At 40.5% G+C, this 17511-nt stretch overlaps 1 pseudogene; it reads left to right on the forward strand.

Moving 5' to 3' along the window:
• Nucleotides 1-11063: 11063 nt before the first annotated feature.
• On the forward strand, nucleotides 11064-16334 carry LOC118493181 (annotated as a pseudogene).
• Nucleotides 16335-17511: the final 1177 nt, after the last annotated feature.

Consider the following 17511-nt stretch of genomic DNA (forward strand, 5'->3'; position numbering starts at 1 on the left):
TTGTTTTACAACATCCACATGCACTAGTTGGTGACTAATTTAATAATTGAATAGCCAGCAACACACACCGTTTCCTTTGTGGTGCAGGGAATTAAATCCCCCGAAGATCCATTGAAAAAGAGAGAAAATTCCCCCACACACCTTTCACCTCTAAATTGTTTGTTTGTCAATGTTTCAGTCATGGGTACTTTCTGAGGCTGAACGATTAATTGCATTTGCAATAATATCGCGATATGTTAAAACGCAATTTCCTAATCGCAAAGGCTGTGATTTGGTCATGTGACTCGCGTGCCAAATAGGAACAATATGTCACTTGTCTGGGACTATTTTGGTTTAAAAAAAGATGATGCGCAGGTATTGTGCAAAACCTGTCTTGCTAACGTTGCTACCTCACGGGGTAACACTACAAACCTGTATCAGCACTTAAAAAAACCCACAAAGCCATCTATGACATGGCTAAAATGCCGAACACCAGTTTGTCAAGTAAGCAAAATATCACCTGACAGGCATCACTCACCGAAATGTTTGAAAGAGTAACGTTAACTCCATATGAACGTACTTTAAAACGGAACGAGGACATTACTCAAGCAGTAACGGAGTTTATCGCCAAAGACATGATGCCCCTTTGTACGGTCACCAAGCCTGGGTTCATGGCTACACAGAGAGTCTGTTTAGCACCGGATAGATAGACAGATTTGATGAAAGTATGAAGTACACTGACCGGAGCTGGATCGGAGCGGGAGTTGCTAATGGTGAGAAATTGCTTCCTGTGTGATCAGGATCACTGGCTGGTAGTGCCATACTCACTGCACATTAGTCTGCGTTGTGTGTTGCTGTTAGTGACAAGAGATAATTACGATTAATATTTAGATATTAATGTTCAGACAGTGATTACATTTAACTTTGAGTTACCTAAATATTTTCAAAGAGGTACAGGCAGATATTTCTCTCATTTTTATTTTCTGCATTTTTGTTTTGTTACTGACTGGAGATCAGTAATATATATATATATATATATATATATATATATATATATATATATATATAGAGTGTTGCTCATAAGTATTCATACCCATGCTAAAGTTGACTAAAAAGAGGAATAAAAAAAATCATCTTTTGGAAATTGATCTTAATGCCTTAATTAAAAAAAATGAGGAAAAATCAAACCTACCCAACTAACCCTAACCCATTGGCATGGTTTTATGTCAGTTAGCCTAATAGCTGGTTTGATTTGCATTGATATGGATCCATGCCAATCTCTAGGTATGGTGAAGGGTATGTGATGATGTGGGGCTACTTTAATTCCAAAGGCCAAGGGAACTTTATCAGGATGCATAGTATCCTGGATCCATGAAATAACTGGCCTTTAAAAATAAAAATCTGCCTTCCTCTATGGAAATTTAACATAGGGGTATGTATAATTATGGCCCCTGTATTTTAAGGAAGAACATTTATTTATTTACAATACATTATTCATTCACAAACAAAATTGGTGTCCTTAAAAGGTCGGATTTTTCCTCATTTTTTTAATTAAGGCATTAAGATCAATTTCCAAACGATGATTTTTTTTATTCCTCTTTTTAGTCAACTTTAGCACGGGTATGAATACTTATGAGCAGCACTATATATATATATATATATATATATATATATATATATATATATATATATATAATTTTTATTTATTTTTTCTTACTGTCTAGTAAAGTTCAAAGACTGTTTAAAAAGTGCAATCCACATGTTTACATAAGTGTATTACAGTAAATAATGTAAATACTACTAAGTGTGGTAAAGCCACATATTTGTTTTTATATTTCTACAATCTGCACTTTAGTTTGTGTGATTAGTTTCTGACTTTCATATGAATGTTTACACCAGGCTTGGTTAGTGCTCAATATACTACTGGGACTGTAGTATATAATAGTTCAATAAAAGATGTCATTCATATAAATTCATGCATCACCTAATTTCATCATAACATACAGGCCTGGCCTCCAGGAAAGAACAGTTTGTTTAATCTGTTTGATCTTGTGTTGTTCATACTATACAATGATTTACTGCTTGTAGCTCACAGGTTTTTTGCTAGGAAAACCAGCTGTTGCTGGTTTTAAGGACGAGCGAGTGCAAGTAATGAAATGCAGCGTAAGACTCTGATAGGGCTCTGTTGTACAGCTTGACCACATGTCAGTTGTAGCATCGAAAAACTCTGTTGTTTTTGACTCCGCTGCGACTCTGTTTAAATTTTTTGCATAGCTCCAGTATGGCGACCTGACTAAAAATGTGTGCAGGAGGACATGTTGTACCGCTTATCCAGTGTATGTATTAAAGCCGTGAACCCAAGCTTGGTCACCGTACTAAGGGGTAGGGGTGCACAATATATCGACTCAATATCGTTATCGCGATATCACGTTGCGAGATATTATACCGAAAGTCTCGCGATAATTACGCGATATTTTGTTTGAGTTGCATCCCGCCTGACATGTACCCAAAGAGTATAGGAGCAACAAGAGGAGAAACTCAATAGAACGTTGTGTTACATTCAGTCCAAGATGGCGGAGCTGCAGTTCCATTGAGTTTCTCCTCTTGTTACGTCTATACTCTTTGATGCACCTCTCGAAAAATACACATCACTTGGTAGCGTTGTATTTCCCCTGACTCATTTCCTGGTTCTCCTTCTCCATAAACAACATGAAATCAAGGAGAGGGTTAACTTTTCCTGCTACAGATTTTCCATTTTCCACCTTTTGCTACCTTAAACCACGTCTTAAAAGTTACTTCAGAGGTATTGTTAAGTCACAAGAACAATGTTTTTGGATTTAAAAGTATTTATTTCTCGATAAAAGTAACACAATATATGAGATTAAATGCCAAACATATCTGATATATACATAAATACGATGTCCTGAAGCGTTGTCCGCCATCTTGAATTATTTTCTTCGACTTGAGCCACTGACATACGTCACGCTGCCCTCACGCTGCCTCCTCCTCGGTAGCTTGGAAATACTTTGGTTTTAAGCCAACAGATGTGCATTGCATTGTTTTTTATACTGTAGTCGTGTTTATACAACCAGTACAACATGTCCTGTTCTATAGACATGCTCTTTATTTATTTATTTTATACTGTCCAAGCAGTAAAACATGTCCTGTTCTGTAGACACATGTTGGACCAGTCCAATAGGACTGTCAGTTGAAATAAACCTTGTGTTGTAAGAAAACTTGTTTTGTTTGTTATAAATCTATTTTGATGCGTTTTCCCTTAACTTTGGTAATTTTACATATGTTTAAAAATATCGAAATTAATATCGATATCGCAATATTCATTATCGATATCGCAATATCACATTTTTTCAATATCGTGCACCCCTACTAAGGGGCATCATGTCTTTGGCGATAAACTCCGTTACTGCTTTCCTCGTTCCGTTTTGAACTATGTTCATATGAGTTTCGCTTTCAAACATTTCGGTGAGTGATGCCTATCAGATGGTATTTTGCTTCCTCGACACACTGTTGTTCGGCATTTTAGCCATGCAGCTGTCATAGATGGCTTTTGTGTTGTCTTGTTTGTTCAGGTGCTGATACAGGTATATAGTGTTACCCCATGAGGTAGCAACATTAGCAAGACAGGTTTTGCACAATACCTGAAGCTGCGCATCTTTTTTTAAAAATTTTTTTTAACCAAAATAGTCCCACACAACTGACTTACTGTTCCTTTTTGGGAGTTAAGTTTCCGCAGTGTCAGGTTCTGTCGAGCCTGAGGCCATTGTACAACAGGTCAAGGTACAGCGTAGCGTTAGCGTGCAAAGTTGATGCTTTCTCTGCAGAGTGCGGACTGCTTTGCTCTTGCGAGTCACATGACCAAATCACAGCCTTTGCTATGTTTTTACATATCGCAATATTATTGCAAATGCGATTAATCGTTCAGCGCTAAAAGGAGGTGTGTGTGTGTGTGTGTGTGTGTGTGTGTGTTGTGTGTGTGTGAGAATGTGTGAGTGAGTGAGATCAGGACAAAAACTGGACATTGACTATTTCCCTGGTAACAATTTAGTCAGGATTTCCCACACCATGGTTACAGTATGCAAGGGGAATTTATCTTTAATTTGTGTTTTCTTTTATTCTTGCAGCCTACATCATGCGCTGTGGAACTGTGGAGAAGTCAAAAAAACCTTGATTAACAAATGCCGCCTGAGGACCGCAAAGGCATAGACAATATACATTCTTGAAAGTAGCACACCAGAGAGGTGGACATGTGTTGAGTTCAAATTTTCAGAAGTTCTTGCTGCAAATGTTCAGCATCAGTTAGTGTAAACCGAAAGTGCTGTTTTTGAAAGTGCTGTTTTTGAAAGTGTTTGACAACATTATGGAAAGGATCCCTACAGAGATAGACCTTTTAGTTAAAGAGATCCTTTATGTTTAACATGAAACAGCCCCGAAATCACCATCACCAAACTCCATTTAAATAAACAGTAATTTTATCATCGTAAAACACTTCATTAAACTATCGAAAGCCGTCTTGGTTCATCTTTCCACTGTTCAACAATCACCACTCTGGTTTGGTTGAAATAAACCCTTATTTCACCCGTTTACATGTGGAGATATGCTGGCTCTATACACGCTAAAAGTACTGATTATTTAAATGAGTCTGGAGGGTTTGGCAATAGAGATCAAACAGGATCAAATGCTATAAATACTAAAAGCGCTGTTTTTGCCGCTGACGGGATCAGATCCCTACAGAGCTAGACCTTTTTGTCAAAGAGTAAGATCATTTTTGTTTAACATTTAATAAAGGGTCTATTTGTTGAAAGTTTCCTTGATTTTTTTTATTTTTTATTTATAGATATATAAACATATATGACTCATATATTTCTCAATATTAGCTCTGGTACTGCTCATTTTCTTTTCCTAAGGAGAACAAAATGAGCCATTAATGAGACTGAGCAAGTTATCTCCATCACATCTCAACTATAACTCCTGCTAATATTGCTGTCTCACCTATTTCTCCTAGTGAATTTTAGGAGCAACATATAAGAAATGGGTCAGACAAATTGAAATTAAAATGAGGCTGAACTGAGAGTCACAGTTTTGTCTCCTGAGCTGTAGAATAGCAACCATTGAGCAATACATTTTTCCTCTGGGCATTGGGGTGTATTGTTGCCTGGCCTTACTGGCACACATCTTGGATTGATGAGAATTAAACATATTTCCTCAACTAGGATTTCTTAGGACTTTTAGTATGTTGTTCTGGGCACCTTATAGAAATGATCTATGCTGAAAAAAATTATTTTACAATTAGTTCTATTTTTGGCTCCAAAATGAGTTACTTTGCCTGGACTAATAGTATAAGATCTCAATTTCAAAATCTCAAAAGCAGTATCACCAATATGAGCTAAATTACGTAACTAAATGTCTCTTCTACTGCTTTATTACAACTGTAACTTTAAATTTGATTAAAATACACTAAAAGACAACATTCATAATACTTTTTATAAGATATACTCGGGCAGTCTCCATGTTTGGGCCACGTTTACTGTTTGCATGTTTTACTTCTAAAACACTATCTATTTTCATATTGTCTTCTTACAAATAACATAGAGCTACCAAAAGCATTGAAATAGTAATAAACATAATTAATATTGATCAATACTGTATGCATATATGAATGAAGAGCTCCACATAAAAGGAGAATGCATGGGCCATATGGGGCTGACATGTGGATCACTCATTAGATTCCTCTGAATCAGAGGTGTCGGTACACGATCCGTTCTGCCTGCACGATCCGTTCTGCACATGCGCAAGATAATACTGTTTTACGTATCCATACGACCTGCACGATCTGTTCCACGCTAGCCTATGGCTAGCCTCCACCGGGAAGCTAACGTTAGTTTAGCTAACAGCTAATTCGGCTAACCGCTAGCTGACAGCTAGATTCAGTCTAAAATAACGTTAACTCAAACGTAATGGGAAAAGCAGGCTACAGCTAAATTAAGACTTCACAGTAATAACAATAAAGACAAGTATTGAGTGATTGTATTTTAAATGAGCACAAGTAAAGTAGAACTGACGTAACAGCTGTTATATATGTTAGGTGTATGTTATATATGTCAACGTTTATTTTCAAGTTTTATTTTGAGGGTCTTTTAAAGTTATTACATGCTGTCTCAGCTAGCAGTTAGCCGAATTAGCTGTTAGCTAAACTAACGTTAGCTTGGCTGTCGACCGGAAGCGTGGAACAGATCGTGCAGTGTCGTAAATTCTCGTACAACCGCGCATGCGCTAACATTTTGCGCATGTGCAGAACGGATCGTGCAGGCAGAACGGATCGTGTACCGACAAGAGGAAAAGAATGATGTGTGGGTCATTACTGTCTGTAGGCTACTTCAATACAGCCAACAAATGGCGACAAAGAGTAGAGCTCCTACTAATAAGTAACTAATATGGAATGGTCTGGCTACACCACAGATACATTCTAGGATAGCAGGGGAAAAAACGCTCAGGATTGTTTGCATTCGAATCACAATCGTCTTAGGTGGCGCTAAGCTCTGGACGCAGCGGCGGTGGGACGGTGGCTCTGCAAAATAGTCTCAGGAAGGAACTTGTTTTGGTGGAACATTTTCACCCCACCCCTCTGTTTGTTACTGTTCTCAAAATCCCTATGCCACAGAAACAACAAGCTTCCAAACACCAATAGTTGCAAATCTCTCAAAATGGTGGCCAATGATTGCCCTGTAGTAGTTTACTTAGCCTTAGTAAAATATCCAAATATTCACATTCTTTGATAGCATATTTAATTATTTAACTTAAAAAAAAAATGCAATAATGTTTTAATACCATAGTTTCTTGTTGGAGATGATGCATGCTTTGTTTAAACCGAACTCTAACCAATAGGAAAGGAGCTCTTGTGACTCTTGTGACGTGTCCCTACCAATTGGAATCAACAGTTCTTTCTCCCTTGTAAAAAAAAAAAAAAAAAAAATCTTTCTCCCTTGTAACGCGAGGACTTACCTAGCAACAGCAGCTGCGGTCTCAGAGTAGCTACTCCTTGAAGCGTAACCTTAACGCTAGCTGTGTGAGAGTTAAATCAATTTCTTCCGTTTATTTTAACTACTTTAGAGCAGCTTCAGGAAACATGGTGAGTATGGAATAATGGGAAGTTTTCTTTTTGATTTAACCAGGCTCACAGTCCACATTTTATCAATTAGCTAGCTATCAATGTAGCTAGCTAAGGCAAGCTATCTCTTTATCGGCATTAACGTAAACGTTAAAACGTTAAAACGTTAGATAGCTAACGTTACTTTAACGTTAGCTTTAGCTAGCTTTAACGTTAGTTAGCTAACGAATTAAAAGCCTAAGGTAAGGAGCAGTTGGCAATGTTTTTATGTTTTATGGCAATGTTACGTTGCAATTTGTGGATTAAGTGTAGTTAAAGTTGTTATCATATTGCTTATGGAAAAGGCAGCGCCAACAGTTTCACCTTCTGTCTGTGCCGTGTGCACACTGACCCGTTATAACGTAGGAACGTTAGTTAGTGCCTATTTAAATAGGCCTGGCTGCAACCCTGGGTTTTTTCCAACAATATTAATGAATCAGACACTTAATCTGTAATCTGTCGTACTACAATTCAATTTTAATTATAGTGTTAGAAGTTATCTCAGTACACTTTACTGTTAATAATTTAACCTTACAGAGACCCAACCCCCCCCACTAAGAAGTCATACTTTAGACTATAATATCGGGAATTATATTAAAATATTATACATTAATTACAATAGAAGGCATGTGACCGAAAATGCTTATTATTCACACGTTTTTGCTTGTAACTTCCTCATTTTATCAGATATTTGCATGAAATTTGAACAGAAGGTAGAATTGTGTTAGTTCTTTTAAATGAAATCATGATCAGTTACTGTTTTAGTTGGAATAGACATCAAACCCATGGTACCTCACTGAAAATATAATTAATAAGCGTTCATTCATATTCATAAACATTTATTTTCAGAATACAAGCAAAGACAACTTTACACACAACTAATAATTGTGAATTAATATTTATACACACTGAAAATGCAAATATACATTAAAATTCACACTTTTTGTTCTTCATACTAAAAATTAATGATCAGTACGACAAATATACAGGCTGTGTGATTGTGCTGACTGAGAGCCTCGCTAGCTTCAATGAGTTTTTGTTGATAAAGACTATAATGACTTCACCAGAACTGCTGATGGACTTGTCGCAATTTTCATTGCGCTAACGTTATGTTATGGAAATTACATTTACGATAGTAATGCGGAGACTTTGCTGCTGAAGTAGGAATCCTTTCTGGATTGAAGTTACTTTACCTCATCAAGACATGGATTATTAACTTTTAATTTGCTTTACTGAAAGGAAAATCGTGTAAAGGCATGAGGTAAGCTGAAAACACTAGATGTTAATATATGATGAGTGACAGCAGGATTGAACATGGCTAATGTTTGGGGAGCTAACGTTAGCTGGTGAAAATGTAACGTTAAGTGCGGCTGGTCGGTTAGGGCTCTGTGTTGCTGGATGTGGCTAATGTTGATTTGTGTAACGTAACTTTACTCTGTGTGTAACGTTACATTTTAACGTACCGTTAGCTTGCTGGCTTTGTCTTGAGATATTATAAAATGAGATTTAGGAGTAAAGAAGAGTACTTGTCGTTAAAAAAAAACTGTTATAACGTTAACGTTACTAAATGTCTTATTTGAGGTCAAAAATCAATAAAAAAAAAAAAAAATCAATCAACTAAAACAATGTTTGCTGTTCATAAATGCTGTTAAGAGCTAGCTAGCAATCACCAATAACTGACATCTCAGCCGGTCCGTTAACAGTTGCTAGGTAACGTAACTAGCTAGCTAGCTAGTTCACCAACTTTTCTGTATTTCTAGTTAAAAAAAGAAGAGAAAAAATACTCTATCTACTCCTACTGACATGTGGAAAGTGATGCCAGCCTCCTGGGTCTCTTCGGTCCTTCTGGTAAAGCAGTTAGGTGCTACACAGCTGATAACCATACTTGCTGCCATAGGTGACAATTGTAAACAGTACCCTAGTAAGATGGCGGACAGTTATGCCATTTGTTATGACGTCATGTCATATCTATTGTTCTATATCTATGATGATATATATTTGTATTTGAACAGATAATTTGATAGAACGTTAGCCAAAAAGTGTGGACACAGTAACTATACTTACTGGTTTTGAAAGCTGCATGTGTATGACCACAGCTCTGTCTGGTTTTGGTAGACTAACGTTCATTTTGTCCCTCCACAGATATTCTGTAATATATATCCTCAACATGATTTCGATATGTTTCTGCTTTACAGATATTATATTTAATATTTCTGCATTAAATTGTCTAAAAACGACTATACCTATGTTATATATTTTTTTGTTTATCCCAAATGTTTCCAACAATGTTCAGACCCAGAAAAATCTGTAATTGTATTCAAATAACACGGAGGGTGTCATTTGGCATATAACCTTTGACTCCTCTAGTCTCCTGTCAAAACATGGGAAACACCAATGTCCATGAGTATTTGTAAATCATACAATGTCAAAGAATTATTCTCAGTAACATTCAGCCTTTTTTTTCTGCCACACAGCATAATTTTCTCAATAATTACATGCCACTTTGCAAACCAGGAGACAGTAGAGAACTAATTCATTGATATGACATATAGCAGCTACTATACTTTTACAAATATTGTAATGTAAAATCAAAGTAATTATGTGGGAAAAACTGCAGCTATTTAATTACAATAACATGACATGAATAAACGTTACTAAATGTAACATAAATAAAACTTTAAAAGATGAACTCGTCCAGGAACAGTTACTTTTAAAGCGTCAAAGGTGGTTAACAATGAAGACAACAACCTATGATCCCACTCAACTTCACAATGTCATCAAAAGTCTGTGTTTACATTAGGGCTTTGACGCCGAACTTCGATATTCGAATATAATTCGAATATTAAAAAAAATATTGATATTCGAACGAATATTAGGCAGCCCTTAATATTCGAATTTCGAACCTGTTATGGGCATTATTTTTTTGTAAATGTGTTTGCTTGTAAACCTTGTTTTCAATTCAGATTCCGAGGCTTTTTCACGCATTTCAAAATGTAACTATGCGTTGCGGCGACGCACGTCGCTCGGCCGTGGCTTGGTAGCGCATTTCCCCCGACTCATTTCCTGGTTCTCTTTCTCCATAAACAACGTAAAATCAAGGAGAGGGTTAACTTTTCCTGCTCCAGATTTCCCACCGTGGTCAGAAAGAACAGAGGAGACACTTTGTTTCTCTCACTAAGACTATAGAGTCGCTACTCGCTCTGAAGCTAATCGCCGTCACTCTCTCACAACACACATTCCCCAGACACACACACACACACACACCCATACACACGCGGCTCGACGCACACACCAGCGCAAAAGTATAAACATCAGACCACTTACGTAGGCTACGGTGAAATATCCAACCTTCCTGTTGAAAGCATATTGTTTGTGTTTAATCCAGGGTCTGACTTTTAATTTAAAAAAAAACAGTGGTGGCAGTGTGTTTTTCTTCTAACAACATCATTGCACGCCTACTGACTGATACACTGCCCTCTGGTGGACAGAACATATATGAAGTTTGATACCAATATAAGCCTTACTGAAGGCATTTAATGGTCAAAATATTATTAATAAATATTCAAATATATTCGAATATTAATATTCATAAACAAACTTCGAATATGATTTTTGGGCAAAAGTCAAAGCCCTAGTTTACATCCATGGTTTTTGATTGCGAGACCCCTAGCGGTAGAAAATTACATATTGTACGTTTAACCACATTTTATTCATGTGTAATCAGCTATTTTTTTGTCTGAATAAACGTGAGTCGAGCATTTCTTATTTCTTTTTTCCCTCCTTCCTTTGAACCTTAGCTTTTGAGGTGTGATGATGATCTCAATCATCTAACAATTTGGTACATGTAAGTGCACCATTTTGTTTTCTTTTCCAGTGTCACATGTCTAAAATAATGCATACAAGTAAATAACCTCTTGTTCTTTTCTGTCCACAGGGTGAGTGTGTGTCAGTGCATGTGGGTCAAGCTGGTGTCCAGATTGGCAATGCTTGCTGGGAGCTTTACTGCCTGGAACATGGGATCCAGCCGGACGGACAGATGCCCAGTGACAAGGAGATGATTCCTTCAACACCTTCTTCAGTGAGACTGGAGCTGGAAAGCACGTCCCCAGGGCTATTTTTGTGGACCTGGAGCCCACTGTCATCGGTAAACTATAATTGAATATTTAGATATATATTTAGACTAATATCTAAGATGGCGCCGCAGACGGTCGACTCGGTGTGTCTGTGCGCATTGTTTTGTTTTGTTTTGTGTTTTAACTTTGTTTTTTGCGATGGTACCTGGATCTCTTTCTCCAGAAAATGCCAGAGGATTTATTTCCTACTTTTCTTCTCCCTACACTGAAAATTTTGGACATTCTAGTCAAAGGTGCGCTCACCTTTGCTCACGCAGCAAAACGTCGGAGGAGAGGGCGGTTGACTCTGTGTTTCTGTGCGCGTTGTTTTGTTTTGTTTTGTGTTTTAACTTTGTTTTTTGCGATGGTACCCGGATCTCTTTCTCCAGAGAAGAGCTCCTGAACATCAGGGGAACAACGCCAGAGGATTTATTTCCTACTTTTCTTCTCCCTACACTGGAAATTTTGGACATTCTAGTCAAAGGTGCGCTCACCTTTGCTCACGCAGCGAAATGTCGGAGGAGAGGGAAACGGGCTGGTGCGTCTCTGCCAGCGAGGATTATGCACACTGTTACCGGGCATATTTTTCTATAACGTGCGTTCACTGCCCAACAAACTGGAAGAATTACAACTGCTGTTGAGGAAAGACAGGGACTTTTCTTCATCTACTGTTTTGTGCTTCACGGAGACGTGGCTCTGTAGATTAATACCGGACTCTGCACTGCAGCTGGCAGGCTTCCAACTCTACAGAGCGTACAGAGACACGGACCTCTCCGGCAAAACTAAAGGTGGAGGAATCTGTTTCTACATCAACAGCGGTTGGTGCAACAACGTGACAGTGATCCAGCAGCATTGTTCTCCTGACCTGGAATCTTTCATCATAAAGTGTAAGTCTTTTTATTCACCCCGTGAGTTCCATTCATTCATTCTGGTCCCGCCACAGGCCAAAGTGCAGGTCGCACAGCACGTGCTCGCCGACCAGATACTATGTGTGGAGCGGACCAACCCAGACTCCTTAGTAATTGTCCTTGGAGACTTTAACGAAGGAAACCTCACTCATGTACTACCTAACTACAGACAGCATATTAAATGCCCGACCAGAGAGGAGAACATTCTGGATCACTGTTACACCACAGTCAAGGATGCTTATCACGCCGCCCCCCGTGCTGCTCTGGGCCTCTCTGACCACGTCATGGTTCACCTGATCCCCGCCTACTGGGAGAAACTAAAGCTCTGCAAACCTGTAGTGAGGACATCAAGGAAGTGGACCAGTGTAGCTGTGGAGGATCTCCAGACGTGCTTGGACTCTACTGACAGGGATGTGTTCAGGACTGCTACCAACAGTCTGGATGAGTACACAGAGGTTGTGACGTCATACATCAGCTTCTGTGAGGACTGCTGTGTTCCATCATGCACCAGGGTGAGTTTCAACAATGACAAACCCTGGTTCTCAGCCAAACTCAGAAGGCTAAGGTTGGATAAGGCAGAGGCGTTCAGGAGTGGGGGCAAAGACAGACTTAAAGAAGCAAAGTACAAGTTTAGCAAGGCGGTGAAAGAGGCTAAAAAACGGTACTCTGAAACTCCAAAAACTGTTCTCAGCGAACGACTCTGCTTCTTTATGGAGAGGGCTCAAACAGATCACTAGCTTCAAGCCCACAGTCTCCCACTCCACCAATGACCGACGCCTAGCCAACAACCTTAACGAGTTCTACTGTCGCTTTGATAGACAATGGGTCAGTCCTGTAACCATCCCCCTCAACACCTCCCAACAGAGGGTCTTCCCTGATACCATTCCTTGCGACACCTCCCAACAGCTACAGTACAGTGCATCACCTCCACCTCCCCCACCTTAAAGGTCCCCCCCTCCACCTCCCCACCCACCTCAGTGACGACTCTCCATCAATGAAGAAGACGTCAACAGACTGTTCAGGAGACAGAACCCCAGGAAAGCTGCTGGACCGGATGCTGTCTCCCCATCCAGCTTGAAGCACTGCGCTGACCAGCTGAAGACATGTCACCTTGCTGAAGACATGTCACGTGCCAGCCTGCTTCAAGTCCTCAACAATCATCCCTGTTCCCAAGAAGCCAAGGACCACAGGACTTAACGACTTCAGACCCGTCGCCCTGACCTCTGTGGTTATGAAGTCCTTTGAGCGCTTTGTGCTTTCACACCTCAAAGACATCACCGACCCCCTGCAGTTTGCCTACAGAGCCAATAGGTCTGTAGATGATGCAGTCAACCTGGCCCTACACTACATCCTCCAGCAGGAACCTACGCCAGGATCCTGTTTGTGGACTTCAGCTCTGCCTTTAATACCATCATCCCAGCTCAGCTTCAGGAGAAACTCTCCCAGCTTGGTGTGCCTGACTCACCTGCAGGTGGATCACTGACTTCCTTTCTGACAGGAAGCAGCATGTGAAGCTGGGGAAAGACATCTCCGACTCACAGACCATCAGCACCGGATCCCCTCAGGGCTGTGTTCTTTCTCCTCTGCTCTTCTCCCTGTACACCAACAGCTGCACTTCCAGTCACCAGTCTGTCAAGCTTCTGAAGTTCACGGACGACACCTCCCTCATTGGACTCATCTCTGATGGTGACGAGTCCGCCTACAGGTCGGAGGCTGACCACCTGGTGAAGTGGTGCAAGCAAAACAACCTAGAGCTCAACGCTCTAAAGACAGTGGAGATGGTTGTGGACTTCAGGAAGAATTCAGCCCCACCTGCCCCCATCACCCTCTGTGACTCCACAATTAACATTGTTAACATTGTGGAGTCTTTCCGCTTTCTGGGAACTATCATCTCCCAGGCCCTCAAGTGGGAGCTGAACATCAGCTCCCTCGTCAAGAAAGCACAACAGAGGATGTACTGTACTGAAATTCAACCTGCCAAAGACAGTGATGGTGCACTTCTACACAGCCATCATTGAGTCCATCCTCACATCCTCCATCACCATCTGGTACGCTGTTAGCACAGCCAAGGACAAGGGCAGACTGCAGCGTGTCATTCGGTCAGCTGAGAAGGTGATTGGCTGCAATCCGCCGCCGCTCCAGGATGTACGCCACCAGGACTCTGACCGTGGATTTCCACAGGATGCGGAACGTCTGCGGACCGGCTCCGCTGCGGAACGGCTGCATGCTCCGCCGTCCGTCAATACCCACCAGGTCCGGATTTGTTGCGTAACGGCTGCGGCCAGCCGACCACGAGATCTCGCGAATTCACGTATGTTTGCGCAGGGATGTAGGATGTAGTTTCTATAAACAGAACCACAAAACCAACAACAGTTTGTTTCCATCCAGAGGAGTAGAGGGGAAACAACTCTGTGCTGTGTTTTCAAGGTGTAGTGCAGGGAAATATGATCCGCCGTGAGCACGGTGTATTTTATTTTGAAAATTAACCGGATGTTTTATTTTGTTTCTGTGCTCGACTTCCTGTCCCGCACAATCTGAATTGTGCTGAATTGCTGCGGAGCTCTCCGGCGTCCGGCAAAAATAGAAGCTCTGCGTATCTGCTCCGGAGGGCGGGACTAACGGAGCTGGGACGGAGTAGGGACGCAGACGTCCCGCAGTCAGTGGAAATACATACATTGACTTTAATGGAAACCTAATGACTCCGTCGACGTTCCGGACACGTTCCGCAGACGTTCCGCATCCAGTGCTCTTTTTATCTTAATTCTTACTCTCTTATTTTTAATACATTCTGTGTGTGTGTGTATATATATATACATATATTTATACTTATATTGTTTGTTCTATTTAACCTTTGTTTAACTTATTTTAGAGAATGTGTGACATGCACCTACAACACCAAAACAAATTCCTTGTATGTGTAAAAAACGTACTTGGCAATAAAGCTTTTCTGATTCTGAGATGCCATAGTTATTAACTTATAAAGTAACCTATATAAACCTATATAAATTACCTGTTTATAAAGTCAAACCCTCAAGTGATTTTTGAATGAATTGCTCTCATTAGATGAGGTGCGCACTGGGACCTACCGCCAGCTGTTCCACCCTGAGCAGCTGATCACCGGCAAGGAGGATGCTGCCAACAACTACGCCCGCGGACATTACACCATTGGCAAAGAGATCATTGACCTGGTGCTGGACAGGATCCGCAAACTGGTGGGTAACTTGATATCAGGAGGGATCCATTCCCTAATTTTCAAAAATGTAATTAAATGACATGACTGTATCTCATATGTGACTGCTGTCTCTCCCTCTCTGGCCTTAGGCTGACCAGTGCACTGGCCTTCAGGGCTTCCTGGTTTTCCACAGCTTCGGAGGGGGCACCGGCTCTGGTTTCACCTCCCTGCTGATGGAGCGTCTGTCTGTCGACTATGGCAAGAAGTCCAAGCTGGAGTTCTCCGTCTACCCAGCTCCCCAGGTGTCCACGGCTGTGGTGGAGCCCTACAATGCCATCCTGACCACCCACACCACGTTGGAGCACTCTGACTGTGCCTTCATGGTGGACAACGAGGCCATCTACGATATCTGCCGTAGGAACCTTGATATCGAGCGTCCTTCTTACACCAACCTGAACAGGTTAATCAGTCAGATTGTGTCCTCCGTCACTGCCTCCCTTCGTTTCGACGGTGCCCTCAATGTTGATCTGACAGAGTTTCAGACCAACTTGGTGCCATACCCCCGTATCCACTTCCCTCTGGCCACCTATGCCCCTGTCATCTCTGCTGAGAAGGCTTACCATGAGCAGCTTTCAGTGTCAGAAATCACCAATGCCTGCTTTGAACCAGCCAATCAGTTGGTGAAATGTGACCCTCGCCACGGCAAATACATGGCCTGCTGCCTTTTGTATCGTGGTGATGTGGTGCCCAAAGATGTGAATGCTGCCATTGCCACCATCAAGACCAAGCGCTCCATCCAGTTTGTGGACTGGTGCCCCACTGGTTTCAAGGTGGGCATCAACTACCAGCCGCCTACTGTAGTTCCTGGTGGAGACCTGGGAGAGGTCAGAGAACATGGCAGCTCTGGAGAAGGATTAGAGGAGGTTGGAGCTATTAGTGTGGGAGATGAGGATGATGATGATGGAGAGGAGTATTAAACAGACATGCATTCCTGTGTATTGATCTCTGATCTGTTCTTAATGTTAAAAAAAAAAAAAATAAAGTTTGTTGATTGACTGCACTATTGTTTGCTCTCTTTAATACACTCCTTCCACAGGGAAGTGCTCACAATAATCTCTAATTTAAGCCACTGTTGAACGTTATAACATACTTTATTTGCCTAAAATAGGTTGTATATTGTTTTGCTTTGTCACTCAGAAGATCTAAAACGCTTTGACAATAGAAATGATCTTGCTGCTTAACTCACTTTAATCCCATGGGGACTGTGGTTTTCAACAGATGTTTGACTCCTGCACCTATGCTAAAATGGGAAATTACCCTACATTTTTAAATTGTTGCAGTATACCATTTGCAGATCTTCCGTTTATTAATTTACGGTGATTTGTGTTCACGAGACACGCCTGAGAAGAACCAAGGCCTAAACAGTGGGTGAAAATGATCTTGTTATGGAAAAACTCTGGAGCAGCTCAACTCTGTATATGTGAAGAAGGTTTGGGAGACTTCTGAGTGAGTTGTCTGTACTGTTTCACCCCTACTGCTAATATTTTAGGCTCATATAAGACTCAATCAATATCAACAACCTTACAACAACCTGTCAACTGAAAATACTCTAATATCAGTCTTGAAAAAAGTCCTTGTCCCACTCAAGAAATCGAAAATCAAAAGATTAAACTGTGTTTTGTGTGTTAACTCAAAACAAGTTCATACAAATGCTCTTTAGCATTATAAATACATTCTTATATTTTTATTTTTCAGTTTCATTATAAATCTTGTTAAAGAAAAATGTGCTTTTAAGAGATTCTATTATTTGCAGGTAGCATTAGGGTCAAACTGTAAACCACGGCTTGTGTAGGCTACTGAACCATGAGCTGTCTGTATTGTTTCACCCCTGCTGTTCATATTTTAGGCTCATTTAAGACTCACTCAATGACAACAGCAACCTTACAAGATAAAAGACATTGTTAAATGCTTGTGACCCTGATGTTTATACCTGGAATAAGTATTGTGGATATATTTTGTTTATTTGAACAGAAAAACAAAGAAAAGTATCTGGTTTGGAACTGCTTTTTCTCCATCAAGTTGACTGAATGAGTTGTTAGTCTACTGTATCAGTGGTGCCGCATTGACTGCTGGGATTGATGGTCATTGCTCCTCTCTTCCAGGTGGAGGCGTGCA

This window comes from Sander lucioperca, chromosome 15 (assembly GCF_008315115.2).
Source record: "Sander lucioperca isolate FBNREF2018 chromosome 15, SLUC_FBN_1.2, whole genome shotgun sequence".
NCBI classification, from domain to species: Eukaryota; Metazoa; Chordata; class Actinopteri; order Perciformes; family Percidae; genus Sander; species Sander lucioperca.